General features: G+C 40.2%; 1 long non-coding RNA gene across 1 annotated transcript in view; it reads right to left on the bottom strand.

The window, feature by feature from the left end:
* Nucleotides 1-15,987, bottom strand: part of LOC138760087 (uncharacterized) — a 64,431-nt gene extending 48,444 nt beyond the window's left edge. Inside the window, exon 1 of the long non-coding RNA XR_011355391.1 lies at nt 15,825-15,987. This is a non-coding gene — a long non-coding RNA (uncharacterized lncRNA). The remainder of the gene's footprint in view (nt 1-15,824) is intronic.
* Nucleotides 15,988-17,685: the final 1,698 nt, after the last annotated feature.

Consider the following 17,685-nt stretch of genomic DNA (forward strand, 5'->3'; position numbering starts at 1 on the left):
AATTTTGCCTATGATGTACTGAGTTGTGTCCACTTCCTTTTTCAGGGCTTTACTCTCAGAGATATTGGTGCCCCCATACAAGGCCGTGATGGATCCAGTCAGCACACTTCCCACTACACATTTGTAGAATTTTGCCAAGGTTTGATCATTGTGATGTCATTAGCACTATGCACCAAGACTGAAGATATCTATCCAGTCACGTGTGCAGTGACAACTCCATTGAGATTCTGATTGTGTGTTTGGATAGAGTTGGTTCTGCAGAAAGGCAGCTGATTGACTCCATCAACTGCAGAGTTGCCTGTACCCGTGCAATAGCGGAGAACTGAGATATGTGAGGAGGGTCCAGATCAGCTGCCACCTGGAATGAGAGTACATCTTCTTTCACTGAGTTAATAGTAGAGCTCTTCCACTGAAAAACAATCTTTAGAGCACCAGTCGGATTTAGTGATCATTAAACTGAGAATCTAGTGCGTGGTTGTTCTTTTACCTATCTTCAATATTAACCCTAGGCTGAGGATTCATCTTAAATTAATCTCGCCTATCTTTTCTTAGCTTAGTCATCCACTGAGCCACCTTTCCAAATCCTACCATATCTTTTTAACCCATTTTGGCAACCCTTTTTTAGTTAGTTATTCCTTTAAATGTGACTTCAGTGCAGCATTATTTCTCACTATCAACACATCCCTAGCCCCAACCCAGTTTGTACTTGATGCTATGAATAATTATAGAAATAAGCTTCTGTTGGGGAATTAAACATTGTTTGCTCAACATTTTGGGCAGGATTTATACCACTGACTTAGACCTAAAAAGAAAAAGCAGTGCCATTGACCATTGTGCGAAACATTGGTGACTTCATTAGTAAATATGAAACAAAGGGAATGCTTAAACACCAAAGTCTGGAGTGTTTAATACTTAAAAGGGTGTAGCTGGACTGTACCTATTGACAACACAGTTTTTTATCCTCCATCTTATCCTCATTTGACATTTCTATGCTTTAATCATGGAGTTGCCAACATTTCACAAACTCCGAACAAAAATCAATTACTGACTAAATAAGAAAAACCACCAAGCCAAAGGTGATTATTTCAGCTTACTACTTGTCACAGAATTTTGTTACCCATGCTTGAAAGGAAAGAGACACCAATAAACATTGTTCGTATTGAAAAGTCTCATGTTTCTTATTAATGGTGTGTGAAACAAATTGAGAAGAGATAGCAACAGCAGAAATTGAATGCATTCAATACAGGACCACCAACCCGAGTTTAATTTGAAAGAACATATCCTATTTACACTCCTACCACTAGTACATAGAATTTTCAATCTATCAGATAAGCTTTCCTAAAGGACTATCATAGGATCACATCGCTTAGTCATCAATCAAGCTGTCATATACTGAACAGGCAAAACACCACTTGAATTAACTTATTTCAATACATACTGGGAATGATGGGATTCTCCTTGAGCTTCCTACTTCTTTAACCACTTCCAATGGCTACACCTTCCCCAATAAGTTTATTGTACCTCCATTCCTCTTGAATGTCATTCAGCGCTTTGTGTGATCCATTCCCCAAATGTTCCCTCATCCTCCCCTCACTGAGCTAATCTCAATCATATTGAATGCCACTTCAAACCTATTTCCACCCCCTGTCCTCTGCACCACTCCTTCCTCTTGCATCATTAGAGAGTTCCTTTCTCTATCGAGTCTTTGGGAACCCCTGCATCATATCCAAAATCATCAAATCTTTTCCTTTCACTTACCTAAAATGCCTCAGCCCATTTCGGAGGCATCCCAGAAATATTCTCAGTGACAAATCCTTCTCCTTTTTCCACGGACTGGACACCAAATAATAATCTTGGTGGTCGGGGAAGGAAATCAGCATTTTGAATGCTGGCTGCTGGCTACTTCACCTATATAAAAGCAAGTTATAACCTATCTAATCAGTGGTTCTCCACTTTTATTCATCCATAAACCATTTTAAGAATTATTTGACTGACCAAGGTCCTCCTATAGCTAATCTACAGAACACAAGGGGGCAGGGAGGGATGAAAAGCTTGAGCCCCTACTCGGATCACAGGCATTTTGGTTTTGTTCGGAAAACTTGCTGAGAATTTTTATTTTGTTGTCATATTTACAATGCTGCTTTATTTGTATATTAACATCAGTAACATTTGCCTTTGTTGCTTTGTCTTTAGTGGTCTCAACTGCCAAAACAAACCCTCAGACCACAAATTGAGAAATAAGAACATAAGAGCATAAGAAATAGGTGCAGGAGTCGGCCATCCAGCCCATCGAGCCGCTCCGCCATTCAATAAGATCATGGCCGATCTGATCATTGACTCAACTCCACCTACCTGCCTTTTCCTCATATCCCTTAATTCATTTTTTTATGTAAAAATCTGCCTAAATGCTGCATCAATTATATTTAGTTTTACTTGGTAAAAATGATTCTGCTAACCTATAGCTGTTGTAAAGTTAAAGAAAATTAAATAACCATTTTGAATTGCAGCAGGATTTATTTTTTTATAGCTAATGTGACATGAACTCTGTTATTACGATGGAATTGGCTGATGGCTGATAAAAACAATGATATTTGTCCACTTGATTCTTACTTAGAAAAATAAAGTGCACTTTATATAGTATTGTTTCAAAGGATATGCCCAGAAGTCCCTGGTAGCTCTAGCATACAGTACCCTCCATAATGTTTGGAACAAAGTTTTTTTTTTCCTTTATTTGCCCCTGTGCTCCACAGTTTTAAATTTGTCATCAAACAACACACATGTGATTAAAGTGCTCAGTCCAGATGTATTTAAGGTAATTTGTATACATTTTGGTTTCACCAAGTAGAAATTATAGCACTTTTTATATACAGTCCTCCCATTTGTAATTAAACAATTTACATGTGATTAAAGTCCACATTTCAGATTCTATTGAAGAGTATTTATGTACATTTTGGTTTGACCAGGTAGATATTACTGCACATTTTATACATAGTCCCCTCATTTCAGTGCACCATAACATTTAGGGCATAGTAAAGGTGCAGATAATTAGTCATGTTTAGTACTTTGTTGCATATCACCTCCATGCAATGACTGTTTGAAGTCTGCGATTCATAGACATCACCAGGTGCTGAGTATCTTCTCTGGTGCTGCTCTGCCAGGCCTCTACTGCAGCCATCTTCAGCTCCTGCTTGTTTCGGGGACTTGTCCCTTTAAGTTTTCCCTTCAGCATATGGAAGTCATGCTCAATTGAATTTAGATCTTGTGACTGACTTGGCCATTCAAGAATTTTCCAGTTTTTAGCTTTGAAAAACTCCTTTGTTTCTTTAGAATTATGTTTGGGATCATTGTCTTGCTGTAGGATGAATCACCGTCCAAGGAGTTTTGAGGCATTTGCTTGAACTTAAGAAGATAAGATGTTTCAGAATTCATTTTACTACTGCCATCAGCAGTAACATCATCAAACAAGATAAGTGCAGCAGTACCTGTGGCGTCCATACATGTCCAGGCCATAACACCCCTCCTATCACGTTCCCCAGGTGAGGTGGTATGCTTTGTATTTTCAGCAGTTCTTTTACACCTCCACACTTTGCTCTTGCCATCACTGATACAGGTTAATCTTGGTCTCATCAGTTCACAAGACCTGAATTCTGCAGGCTCTTTTAAATACTTCTTGGCAAAATGTAATCGGGCCATCCTGTTTCTGAGGCTGACTAGGGGTTTGCATCTTGCAGTGTAGCCTCTGTACTTCTGTTCATGAAGTCTTCTGTGGACAGTAGTCATTGACATATCCACACAAAGGTAATCAAAAGCTTAGAAGTAAGCCTAGCTAACAATTAAACATGCCTGAGTAATCACAAAAACCTGTGAAGCCAAATGACCCAAATATTATGGTGCCCTGAAATGGAAAGACTGTGTATAAAAAGTGCTGTAATTTCTACTTGGTGAAACCAAAATGTATACAAATTACCTTAAATACACCTGGATTTAGCACTTTAATCACATGTGTGTTGTTTGATGACAAGTTTAAAATTGTGGAGCACAGGGGCAAATAAAAGGGGAAAAAATGTCTTTGACCCAAACATTATGGTGGGCACTTTATATCTGCCTCGAATTTACTACATAAACCTCCCATTTGCAAACCAGAATTGTGAAAATGAACATGCAACAATTTTGCAAAGACATTTGGGGGAAATGCCTTGAAGTTGTAACTGTGAGTATGACTTAATTCCTTTGCAATCAAAAAGACAACTTGTATACTTAGTGGAGAAAATAAGCTCCTTTCTGGAATTGGAAGTATTTGCTATTCATCCAGAAATATTCTACTAAACTATTTGTGGATAAATAAATAGACCTGAAGTTTTCACAAAATGCTGTAAGATCTTACTCAAATCTCATTATATAATTACATCTTAGATGGAATTGATCCAAATGTTGATTGCCCAGGAGTTGAGGGCAGTGGCATTAATTCTGGAGAGTCCAATGGACCAAAATATTTTTGTCATCCAGAATGTTAAGCATCTGTCAAGATAAACCTAGACTAGCCAAGGGGCTGAATCACTATTATCAGGAGCCCGAAGCAGCTGTTGTGGGATATATTGAGTGAGCGTCAGTTGGCCCCTGATGTGTTTACTGAGATAAGTTTGCAGCAATCGTTTTTGATCCTCGAGCATCTGTCAAGTTACCTTTAGAATACCAATCTGGGAGCTTGGAGCAACTGATAGAAAATGGCTCTAGAGAAACCTGTAAAGAGAAAACATGCTAAGAAAAGTGATGAATCAATTGACAGTTGCTAGTTGAAAGAGCCTATGTTTGCTTGGGGTCTATAAAGAGAGATGATGTGAGAGATGTCATCTTTTACATGGGAACTTAGCAGCAACTTGCATTTCTAAAATAATTTAAAACACAGAGTCACATCCCAGGGCAATTCAGAGGAATGTTATCAAACAAAATTTGACATCATGCTACATTATGACTGATGACTAAAATTTTAATCGAAGGAATGAGTTTAAAGCATGTCTTATAAGAAATCAAAAAGTTGGGCATTCATTTTAAGGAGGGAATACTAAAGTTTAAAACCTTATTATTGTGCAATTAAAAAAGTGAATAAGCAAACACCAAATAGTATAAGTGTCGAGGACTCCACGACGGATGCCAATATAGGTGGGGGAAAGATCATGGTATGAGTTGAAAACTGTAGAGCTCGTCGAAAGAACTAAAGACTTGTTGATCCAAACCAAGGCTTTTATTAGCAAAAGACCGGAGCTCTTCACAGGTGGCCGACCAGTCCGGAATGATCCGACCTGGCTAGGGACACAACCCTTTAAAGCCCAGACAATAGGTGTGGCTTAGCTCTCAGCCAATCGCTGTAAGCACAGTCTAGATACAGTAACTATATACACTATGTACATTGGTGATAGATCTGTACTATCACAAAAACAAAGATGTCAATTTTAAGACTGGCGATCCACACACATATGTGAGCACTACAGTGGCGGGCAATCGAATCTCTGTGCAAGATAGGATGTGGGCAAGTTCAAGTTTATGAAAAGATAACCAGAGTTTTCTGAACAACAAGGTTCAGACAGGTATGATAAATTATCATAGTTATCTGAATAATACGAGTTAGCATTCCTGTCATCATCCATGCTTTTTTTAGTCTTCTCTTGATCTCCCAGAGCACTTCCACTTTTTCCACTTTGTTTAGTTGGTTTGTTTTCCTCTTTATTGTCATTTGTTACAAATTTTCTTTGGGAGCTAGTTCCAAACCAGAGACTTCTTTCAACTTCTGAATCTACCGTATTTTCTTCATCATTGTATCCATTTTGGGAATCCATTTTAGTTCAAGACAGTTTTTCACTCAGGATCAACAGCCTTCCGTCCACGACCACCCCACCCCACAGGGGCCGGGGCCGAAAAAGAATGCCTGCTCCTGCTGCCCTCTTCAGGCCTTTCTCCGGCTTGGCTCGGACGGATCCTGACCACTGCACCCGGCAACCCCTCCCCCCTCACGCCCATTGAAGCCCCTGGTTGCCGTCGCTGACCTGCGTCCTCCAACCCACAGTTGAGGAGCTTTAAAACAGGGAGATCTCATGGCAATGAAGGAGTGGATGACTGTTTTAATAATAGATAAGCTGAGGTACGAATGGAGTCGTCCAAAGAGAGAGGATGCAAGGATGTCGGTTGTGGTCATATTTATCTCATGGTCAAAAAGATTGTGAACAATGTTTGTTTACCCTCAAAGAATGGCTGAGGAGATGAACAGAGTTAATGGCTGGGATCAGAGTTAGTGTTGAGAATAATGGCTTCAGTTTCAAGAAAATTGTAGATTGTGGAAACTTTTCACAATTAACACTGGATGTCATTAAAACGTCTGATAAAATAGAAACTTTGGAGGAGGGAAGAGAAGCAAAGTGGTGCTGAGATAGCTTCACAGTCATAGGATCATGGAGACATACACACAGAAACAGGTCCCAGTCCAAACTGACTATCAACCATCATTCTACATTAATTGAATATTGATACCCTTTGTTATTCTCCCCCTTAACTGGATGTTGTAAGCTTTTATTTGAAAACAGACCCATTTTTGAATAGTGTTGTCAAGGAGGGGGTGTCAAAGAATAAATTCTTGAATTGCAGTGGTAAAGGCTGTGTGATGTTGAGGAGAAGCCTTGACTGAGGACAGCTTCATCCAGCTGGACAGTGACAGAAAGGGATTTGAGGAGACCACTGCGGCAACTGGCCAAAAGTTAAAAAAGAGAAAAGGTTGTAGAGGAGACACAAGCAGACGCTATAATTTCTACTACTTAAAAAAACTGCTGGAGGAATTCAGTGGATCAAGGAGCATCTGTTGAGGAAAATGGATGGTGCATTTTTCAGTAAGACTGCATTAGCATTTAAAGTGTAGGGGGAAGGTACCCAGTAAAAAGAGGTGAGAGGTGATAAAATTGATGAGTTCTGCAAGAATCAGAACTGGTGCAGTCGTCAATGTAGTGAGGAAAGAATTGGGGGAGAGGGTTGGTACCAGAGTAGGTTTGGAGCAGTGAAAAGATAGGTGCAGCTACCCATGGCAACATCTTTAGTTTGTAGAAAGTGGAAGGAATCTAATGAGAAGCCATCGAGAGTCAAAACAAGCTGAACTCAGCGGATGTGAATGTTAGTGGAGGGGAACAGGCTAGATCTTCATTCTAGAAAGAAGCAAAGGCTTTTGAGGCTTTCATGATAGGTGCATAAAAAACTGGATGTCGATGATGTAGATTCAACAGTTGTCATCAAGGAAGTGTGAAATGTCAAAATAGTGGAGAGCATGAGAGGTGTCCATGATATAGGTTAGAAAGGATTGGACAAAAGGAGTTGAATTACAAAGAGATAATGAGGCAGAAGTTGGTTGAAATTAGGCACAGGTTACTAAGATCAGTTACATAAATGGCATTTATGACATAATGAGAGTAAGGGGAGATATCAAGTTTATAAAGAGGTGAAAAAGAAGGGATCTCATGGGGAGAGACCAAGAGGTGATAGGGAAACAGACAGTAGATGGGGGAGGAGAGGGACAGGTAGAAGGAGAAACAATTGGAAGAGGGATGTGAAGGAAGATTTGAGAGAAAAGTGAGAACTGGGGTAAGTAAAGAAGAGATGGAAACATGGGACAGGAGAGAAGTGGGGGAATATAAAATTGGAAAAATTGATGTGCATGCTGAGCTTCAATCCCAAGATTGGACAGTAAATGATTTCTTTTTAAATTGCAAATGCTAACAATCTGAAAAAGATAAATGCTGGGCACATTCAGCGGTAACACCAATGTGAAAGGAAAATAAAGACCAGATTCAAACTCAAAGACCCTTTATCAGAAATATTCTGATTCAAAGAAAGGATATTTGAAATGTTAACAATGAGCTGTTGGAGGGACTCAGCAAGTCCAGCAGAATCCTTGGATAGCAATGGTTAATCAACATCAAGGGTCCAGACCTGAAACATTGTCTGGTCATTTACGTGTCTACGTTATAGCTGACTTCTTCCAACCTCTCATTGTTTGCTCAATATTCCATCATCTGCAGTTTTTCTGTTCAAAGTGTTCACTCCATTGTCTTTTCTTTTACCGACGTTGCATCTCTTGCTGACTGTTTCCAGCGTTCACTGCTTTTGTTTATTCTAAACTTAGTGAGCTGGCTCCTGGATGTGTAACAATGCCCCATGGCTCCATTCCTGTGATGGTCATTCCTGTGTATCACCACCCAAAGCAGTTTTGGGGCTGTTCCAGGTTTCAGGCTGATGACAACACTTACAATTCCTACTAGCTCCAACCATTGTCGTAAGGAAAACTGATGGATTTTAGATGGTGTCCATAAAGAGGAAAGCCAATGCTTGATGCACGAGGTGCATAGAACACTCTTCCACAGATTAAAATGGTGCTCTTGAAGACTCATCAAGATCAGTTCCAGCTGTTTCAAAATAAGTGATTTTAAATCTTTTTTTATTTTTATCTCATTTTGAAATACTGTGAAAAAGTCTGTTGAAAGGCAATAGCCATTAGCTAAAATGTAGTCAATTGGCCCTTGCAGGGGATAATCTCCATCTGGCATTTATGTTTTAGCAGTGCTTTGAACAAAATTACTCTTGTTTTCTGAAATATTTTACTAACCCCCTGCAGAGTGGAATCTGCAAACTCTTTTATTTCATTGTTCTGAGTATAACAGGTTGTTTCTTCATTAAATATTCTATTATAAGAACACATTTTCTCAAAACAGCATGAACATATGTCCCCTTGCTGGCTCCAGACATAGTCCCACTGCTTGCAATTTCTGAACCACGGCCAATTTAGACAAACCTAGGATTGCTCTGGTACCTGAAATGCAAATCAGTATTCAGTCACTGTCAAACATTCATCACACAGGACTTTCATAATTAGCAGAGAAGAAAGGTTTTGTTTTTTACCTTCTGGAATTCTCTGCCCTGTAGCATTAGGGAGGCTGGAGCATTGGGGGTATTTAAAGAAGAAATATATACGTTTCTTAAAAGCGCAGGGAATTGAGAGTGAAGGGGAACTTGCACAGAGGTAAGGCCTGGGGCAGATCAGCCATCGTAGGGGCAGGTTCCAAAGATTATCAGACCACCTTCTACCTCTGTTACCTTATGATTTTTATCTTGTTCTAATCAAACTGATTGTGCAGATTTTCTTAGGCATTAGACATAATATTGTTTTGTACAGTCAAAAAAAGCCATGAAGTCACATTAGAATGAGTCCACCTGATGACATGCAAAGGACAAAGCAAGTACTTAGATTAGTAGATTGATTTACATTTGGATCCTTAAATAGAAGTGTTGCCCGCTGTTGTGTTTATAAATGTATCAGTCATTTTAAAAAGTCCCTTTCAACAAGAATTTGTGGTAGGGCAGTGCATCCCAATATAAATATGCTCACCCTTCATGTTTGCAGCTGATCAGGTCATAATTTACAGGCTCGGGGAAAGGCACTTTGTTTGTCTCCTACTGCTGTATGTCTATACTATATATAGCAGTAAAGATCGATTCTGATGGAAATACCTTCGATCAAAGTATATTGTCATGTAAGGAATTCGCTTATGGCTGTCTTTAGAATCTCTAATTGGTAACCTTTTCTGGTAGAGTGCTTCAGGGATTGGGACCTCAATATCAGCCAACACCTTGGACAGATCTGGTCTGCCATAAATTAAGTAATGGAATCCTAAGTGCAGCACAGCAACAGCCTTTGCAGTCTATCTTGTCTGTGCTAGCCAAAATGTCTGTGCTCCCACCTCCCAGCCCTGGGGTCATATCCCTGGAGGTTACAATCCTTCAATTTTTCATTCAGGTATTCTTTAAATGTGGCGAAAGCTCTGGCCTAAACACTGAGTTCACAACTGGCTGAATGAAAAAGTATTTCTCCTTCTTCTCTTATCCATTTATCAATTAACTTAAGTCTGGCACACTCAGTTACTGGCATTTCTGCTAAAGGAGATTGATACTTTCTGCTTATCATGACTGGACACATCTTAATTTTATTCATCTGTCTAAAAGTAATAAACTAGTCTGGGACCACCAAAAGGTATGGATGCACTACTGAAACATCACTTTTTTTTCTTGCAATAACTTCAACTGTAAATATTTACCTATTTATTATTTTCTAATTTTTATTTCTTTTTGTTTATTGTTGCAGTTTAATTTATATTATTGTAATTGGTAGTTCTTTCATATTAAAACACAGAAATGCTGGAGGAACTCAGCAGGTCTCACAGCATCCAGAGAAGATAAAGATATATAACCGACATTTGGGGTTGAGGTTGGAGCGACTGGTGGGGCTGTCACAGCCTGCCCCGGCCACCATCTAATGGCCCAGTCACCCCTGCCTGAGCCCTTCTTCAAGGTACGAGTAAAAAGCAGGCAGGTGCTTGACTAAAATAGCTAAGGGCAGAGGAAGAAAGAGCAGAGGGAAGGAGCACAGGTCAAGAGGCAAAAGGGACATGGAGAAAAGGTGAGAATGAATCAGGGGAGGAAAAAAGGTGAGAATGAATCAGGGGAGGGGATGGCTCTGTGAATGCAGAGCTGAAGAAAAGATAGAGGGAAAAGGAAAGAGAGAGAGAGGAGGCTCTTTCATACAGTCAAAAAGTCTGAATGTAAAGGTGGAGATTCTCCACCCTTATGTTGGGAGACACCTCCATGAATGTGGACTGGCTGGCTCTTAGGTGCCGACTCCAACCCCTCTCAGATAAAGGGACAGCGGTGGAGTGCTGCATTTATGCCTAGCATAAATGTAATGCCTCTGCCAGCGGCTGGCTAGGAGTGGGCTGATGACGTTGCCATGATGCCTTCAGCCCATGATCCAACTCACTTTTCTCCCTCCTACTTACTCACCCCTCACCCTCCATGACCCCCTCAGGGCAGGGGTGACTGGCCCATTAGATGGTGGCCGGGGCAGGCTGTGACAGCCCCACCAGTCGCTCCAACCTCAACCATCTCACAAGGCCACCGCCTTCGGGGCCGCTCATCGGCCCTATTGGCTCAACATGTGGCAGAGCAATGGCTGTCTACCCTACCCGTAACCCCCCATATGGCTAAAATCATTCTGAGATTATTGGTAACGAAGTCGGCCATTGCTCGGCGCATATGTATGATGTCATGGCACCAGTAGTCAAGCCTAGAGTTCCAGCGGTAGCCCGAAGTCCTGCTCCCCACGGTAACCCGAGGTCCCCAATTCCCGCTGTAGCCCAAAGTCCACGCTCGCCATAGTGGCCTGAGGTCCCCGCTCCCAACGGTAGCCTGAGGTTGTGCTCCGCATGGAGGCATAAAGGGAATTGCATAGTTGGGGTAGATTTAAGCAAGATGTGGTATTATTAATAATTATTTATAAATATATTGTTTTAAAAATAACACTGTCTTGGTGAATATCTGTTGCTGCTGGTCTGTAACGAGACACATCCTTTAAACCTGAACAAATGAGGATAAAAATATTATGCCTGGGGTTGACATCATTCTGATCAATAGCTCAATTGGTACTCTAGATTTCCCAAAAAGCAAAAAAAAATAATCCATCTTCACTTTATCCTTTTTGTGACAATCCTCAAAATCGAGATCATAGTGGGTAGGCAGAGTTCTGACAAGATCAACCAGAGAACAAAAACTAATTCCTGTTGTTTGGGAATGAAGAAATCCTTTGAAGCCACAATCAAAATAGTCATGAAGAGACCAGCCATAACTCTCATGCTTGACTGAAGAAAATCTTGCTGCATTATATCTTCTCAAAAATGACTGAGCCTGAATCACCGACAAATCATTCAGCACCTTTCTGTCAACACTGGGACAAAGAGGTATGAAAAGTTACAATTTTTTCACTCTGTACAGACTTGGCCACAACCTCAAGCAGAAATCAGTATCACCAGATCCTTGACTATTTTCAACACTGCCCAAAAGTGGGACATGACACATTTCGAACGGCTACAAGCAGCAGGTAGGCAAAAAAAAGAAAGAAAATGCTGTGTAACCACCAAAATATTTACTAAACATAAATAAAAGCATGTCGATGAAGTACTTCAAAGACTTGGAGATTATTGGCACTGTAACATTGTATTCCCATCAATATATCAGAGACCCTAAAAGCTGCTTTACATCCTTGTCATCTGGACTGCCAAATTGTGAAGCAGGTGCAATGTGGAAGGTTTACCAAAAGCCATGCAATACCTGCTGATTATCCTTTTTGTACAGAACAGACACCATTCCCAACACACTTTAATACCTAACATTCATGAATGACCTTGCTCAAATATCGACATAAAAATTGTCTTCCTCAATATTATTTTCAGCTGCCATAGATTCCCAGTTTTTCGACGCAGGAACTTTTCCCTCCCCAGTTTTCCAGTCCACTGTTTATCCATTTACAGGATGGGGGTGTTATCACAAATGGTGAGGTTCTCTAATTTTCCTGGAGACAAATTAAATAATGCTGATTAAAGATACGCAACAATTTCAAGGCCATGGAGAGCTAGAAAGCTGAATGAATCTCAACAGTTCTCTTGAGGCTAGAAATGATAGTAGGGGCTGAATGGCTTCCTTGCATGCAGTGGAGTTCCATGATTCTATAACTGATCCTACAGGCTTCTTTCAGGAGTTTGCGACATGAATGATAAGAAGACTGAGGTATCCTCCAGCCACTTTACTTCTTCCCCATCATTTAAGTATTGGAACTTCTACAGGAAAATTATTCTTATGAAACTAGAAATACCATTGTACCTGCTTGAAAAGACATCTGATATTCATTGCCAGCTCAACACAGAAACTATTGAGCCTTAATAATTTTGGTAAAAAAAGACCACATGATGGTCTTATCATTTAGCCCATTCAGTTTGCATTTGAACATGACTGATCTATTTTTCATTTCAACCCAATTCTCCTGCCTTCTCTCAACATCCTTTGATGCCCTTACTAATCAAAAACCTATCAATCTCTGCTTTAACTATTCCCATTGACTTGGCTTCTACAACTAACCATGACAACAAAAACCACAGACACACCATCCTCTGGCTGAAGAAACTTCTCCTCATCTCTGTTCCAAAGGGCTGTCATTTTATTCTGAAGGTGTGCCCTCTGGTCCCAGACTCTCCCATTACAGGAAGTAAGGTTTAATATATTATATATCTTTACATCAAGTTCATGTTCAAACGCCTCAAATGGATTTTCTAAATCTACTGGAGAGAGAGCATACAGTGCCCTCCAGAATGTCTGGAACAAAGACACATTTTTTTTTTCTTTTATTTCCCTCTGCAATATAATTCACCTGAAATTAAAGTGCACATTCCAGATTTTATTCAAGGTTATTTTTTATATATTTTGGTCTGACCGTGTAGAAATGACAGTACTTTTTATATATAGTCCCTTCATTTCAGGGCACCATAATATTTGGGACATGTGATTTCACGGATGTTTCTGAGTACTCAGGTATGTTTAATTGCTTCATTGGTGCAGGTATAAGAGACCTAGGCTTGTCTCTAAGCTTTTGATCACCTTTGGAATCCATATTTGCTATTTTTCAACATGCGAACCAGAGTTGTGCCAATGAAAGTCAAAGAAGCCATTATGAGGATGAAAATACAAGAATAAAGGAGACATCACCCAAACCTTAGGATTACCAAAATCAACAGTATGGAACATCATTAAGAAGAAAGAGTGCACTGGTGAGTGCAGTAATTGCAAAGGGACTGGTGGGCAGAAATGCTCTTCAGGAAGTAGATGTGGACATGTCAATGACTACTGTCTGCAGAAGACTTCATGAACAGAAGTACAGAGGCAACACTGCAAGATGCAGCCCATTAGTTGGCCACAGAAACAAGATGGCCAGACGACAGTTTGCCAAGAAGTATTTAAAAGAGCCTGCAGAATTCTTGTGGACAGATGAGACCAAAATTAACCTGAATCAGAGTGACGACAAGAGCAAAGTGTGGAGGCATAAAGGGAATTGCCCAAGATCCAAAGCATGGTGGTGGGGAGTTATGGCCTGGACATGTATGGCTGCCACAGGTACTGGTGCATTTATCTTCATTGATGATGTAACTGCTGATGGCAGTAGCAAAATGTATTCTGAAACATATTAAGATTAAGAGCAGGAATGAGCAGGTCAATTTTGGTTTGGTACATTGAATATGGTGATAGCAATCTGACTTTTCTGTGGGGACCAAAAGTTTAAAAAAAAATTATTGAGCAGCCAAGAGACAAATACAAAGACTGTAGACTGTGGACTGACTGTGGAATCTCGAGTGGACAAAGAGGAACTGGAGGGACTCAATGAGGCAGGCAGAATCCATGAAGAGAAATGGCCAGTCAACTGGTCAGGTTGGGACTCTTTCTTGGGACTGGGCCATCAAGTCCTCAGATGCTTATGTGAAATGACATGTTCTATCCAGCAGCTGGAATCTATTAAAAGTTGCAACCGTGAGTTTCTTCCAGCAAGCCCAATGTAGTTTAGGAACTTTCTGTGAACCATTGAGAAATTTAATGGTGGATGGATGACATGATGGAGTACAAAGCTCACTATACTCCTGCCCTGCTATTTCAACACTGTGACCATTAAATATTCCCTGCTGTTCCTAAATCATTAATGATATCTCCAGTGCAAGCGCATATGCTGTTGGTTTTGTTATTCCTGCAGTAACTTGTTTAAATGAGCATGCAATGGAAACTGAAACATTACGGAGTTTGTCATTCTCATATTGACACAAAGCAATATATTCAGTCAGTGAAGCAGCTGATACAGTGCTTATAATGTGGATCCTTTTACAGAACCTTCCTTCACTGAAGAAGTCAGCTGCAAAGAATTAAACTTTGACAGTGGAGTGAAGAGACAGATGGATCCTTGAATAAGGCAATCTTTCAAGACTCCAATTGAGGAAATAATTTGAAGGTCTGAGATGGAGAGAGATGTCAGTTGCTAAAGGAAAAAAAAATTCAGTTTGCTTCTGCTGCTGAGGCATTACTCATATGTGTGTTTATTAACATCAATACAATTTGCAATATTGCTGTAGGATCACCAGAGATACCAAAGATAGACCTCTTTACATGTAGATTAAAAAAACTGAAGACTTTCTCCCAATTCCACCACAGAGCACTAGAATCTGAAAACACACCTCAGTAGTAATGCATGTCCCATCAGAAAGTCCTCTCTCTTTCTCCACCTATGGAGATTATTCTAAACAGTTTGCTACATTTGGAGCTTTAAGGAAGACTTTACCTAACATGTCTGAGGATGGTAGTGAAGTAGAAAGATAGTTTACCACCAACTCATGTGCAAAGGGTGCAGGATATTATGCCTCACTTGAGCTTGGAGAAAATTAGATATAACATTAAAGAGTTCATGATTTAATTTGACAAGATATGGGGACATTTATGGACTATTATCATAATATGAATACATAGGTGTGGGTGCTCTGGGGGTTTCCTGTCCAATGTCCGGGAAACAAAAATTGATTCTTTACATATTATTCGCTGGTGACTGTATTTAGTGGGAGGGGTAGGATTAGAATAGGGGGGTCTTTTTTCTCTTTCTTTTTCTTATTTTCCTTTACTTTCTTTTTTTCTTCTTTTTCTCTTTATACGTAGAAGATATTACTCTAATTAGATAATTTACCATGAAAATGTTGTAATGATGGAATATGAGGTGAAGTTTTCCTAAGGGGATTTCCATTGTAACTGAGCATTTTAAATAAGACAATGTCTATAATTTTTATGATTCATATTCTATATTGTATTGTATAAGTTGTGTGGTTTATGTGTGGTTAAAGGTGTAAAGGTAAAGGTGTGGCAGACCACACCACTACTTAACTCACCAGAGCTTCCGAGTCGTGGGTCTCTGCGGGCCCGCGAGTTCCCAGAAGTTTCCTGGGGACTAATGATGCTAAGGCTTCCGAGAGCCAAGTCATTTCCAGGAGTCACGTGATGTGGGGAGCCTACGAATCTCGGATATTTAAACGCTGTAAGGATGTCATTAAACTGGTCAGTTCATCCCCTCGTGTTCTTTGTTGCTTCATCATTCACTACAGTGGTGACACACAACAAAGGTCCCATTATTGTCACATAATACTATAATGAACATATATGAAATTCTTCAACTTTTGTCTACCGTACGGCAGAGGGAGAGTCGCCACTTTGTTCTGCGGCCCTCACAGAAACCTACAACATCTGGTTTTCCTTGGCTGTTTCCCCTCCAAGCACTGACCAGTCCTGTGCCTGCTTAGCCTCTGAGATCAGACAATCCCAGGCATATTCAGACTATTTGGTGCTGTAATATGTTACATGTAATAGTTCTCTCTTCCAAATCAATAAAAATATATTTAAAAAAAAAGAATGTTTTACTGTATCACTACACTGTCAAATTTACTGCTACGTACTGTATACAAATCACAAACACTTAAAAATAACTTATGATGGAATATGTATGGTCGTTATCCTTGACTGACCAATTGTGTTCATGATTCTAACTCATTCTTCATTCCTTGAGACGTTGATGAATAGTTTTCCCTGTAGACTTATGTATCTGCTCAAAACCAGAGCAAAATGGAATCCAGCTGCATTTTAAAGTCTGAAGCGCCATATTGAAGCTGCCAAGTTGATTCTTTTGGCATTGTTGCAATGTTGGATTGTGCCACCTTTTTGAATGGAATATTAAACCACGTCTCTAAATCCCCCCTCACATTAGTACAAAAACATCCATGGCCTTTTTCAAAAGATTTGAGACATCCTGCCCAACATTAACCATTAAATCAACATTATCAAGCAGATTCTCTCATCACGATTGCACATGTTCATGCGAGAGTGCTGAAGGTAACTTGGCAGGCACCTTTCCTACTTCCTACAGTAACTATTCTTCAAAGATTGGCTGTGAATTTCACAAGGCAGTCCAAGGAAAATCAATCGATAAAGATCTTATGAAGTGCTGAACGCCTAAATGAACTGCTCACACTAACCCTCCGAGACCCCACCATTTATGAATCAAAATTTATTTTTTTTTAACGTGTATTTGTTCAGCATATATATTGCTTGTCTGTATCTGTGTTGGGCCCAATTGTGTGTTTGATAAGCAAATTTGAACTTAAACTTATGTTTCTTTGTAGCAACGTGGAGAGGGGTCATTTCTGCACAGGGTCCATTTGGTTCCCAAGGCAACAACCCCATTTATCCCAATTCATTTCTTTTTATTTCACAGTGTGTTTCAACATATCTTCTTTGGCTTGGCTTCGCGGACGAAGATTTATGGAGGGGTAATGTCCACGTCAGCTGCAGGCTCGTTTGTGGCTGACAAGTCCGATGCGGGACAGGCAGACACGGTTGCAGCGGCTGCAGGGGAAAATTGGTTGGTTGGGGTTGGGGTTGGGTTTTTCCTCCTTTGCCTTTTGTCAGTGAGGTGGGCTCTGCGGTCTTCTTCAAAGGAGGTTGCTGCCCGCCGAGCTGTGAGGCGCCAACATATGCATAACCATCAACTCACCATTGATTCCCTTTTCATTAACCTGCACAAAGTGATCATCTTGAGTCATCAGTTAACTCATCTGCATTTCTTTTGGAATGTGGAAGGGAACCAAAGCACCTAGAGGAAACTCATTTGGTCACAGAGAGAGTTTGCAATTTCTTCCCAGATAGCATCCAAGGTCAGGATCCTGGGTCTCTAGAATAGTGAGGCAACATTGCTAAATG

The sequence above is a fragment of the Narcine bancroftii genome, chromosome 4 (assembly GCF_036971445.1).
Source record: "Narcine bancroftii isolate sNarBan1 chromosome 4, sNarBan1.hap1, whole genome shotgun sequence".
NCBI classification, from domain to species: domain Eukaryota; kingdom Metazoa; phylum Chordata; class Chondrichthyes; order Torpediniformes; family Narcinidae; genus Narcine; species Narcine bancroftii.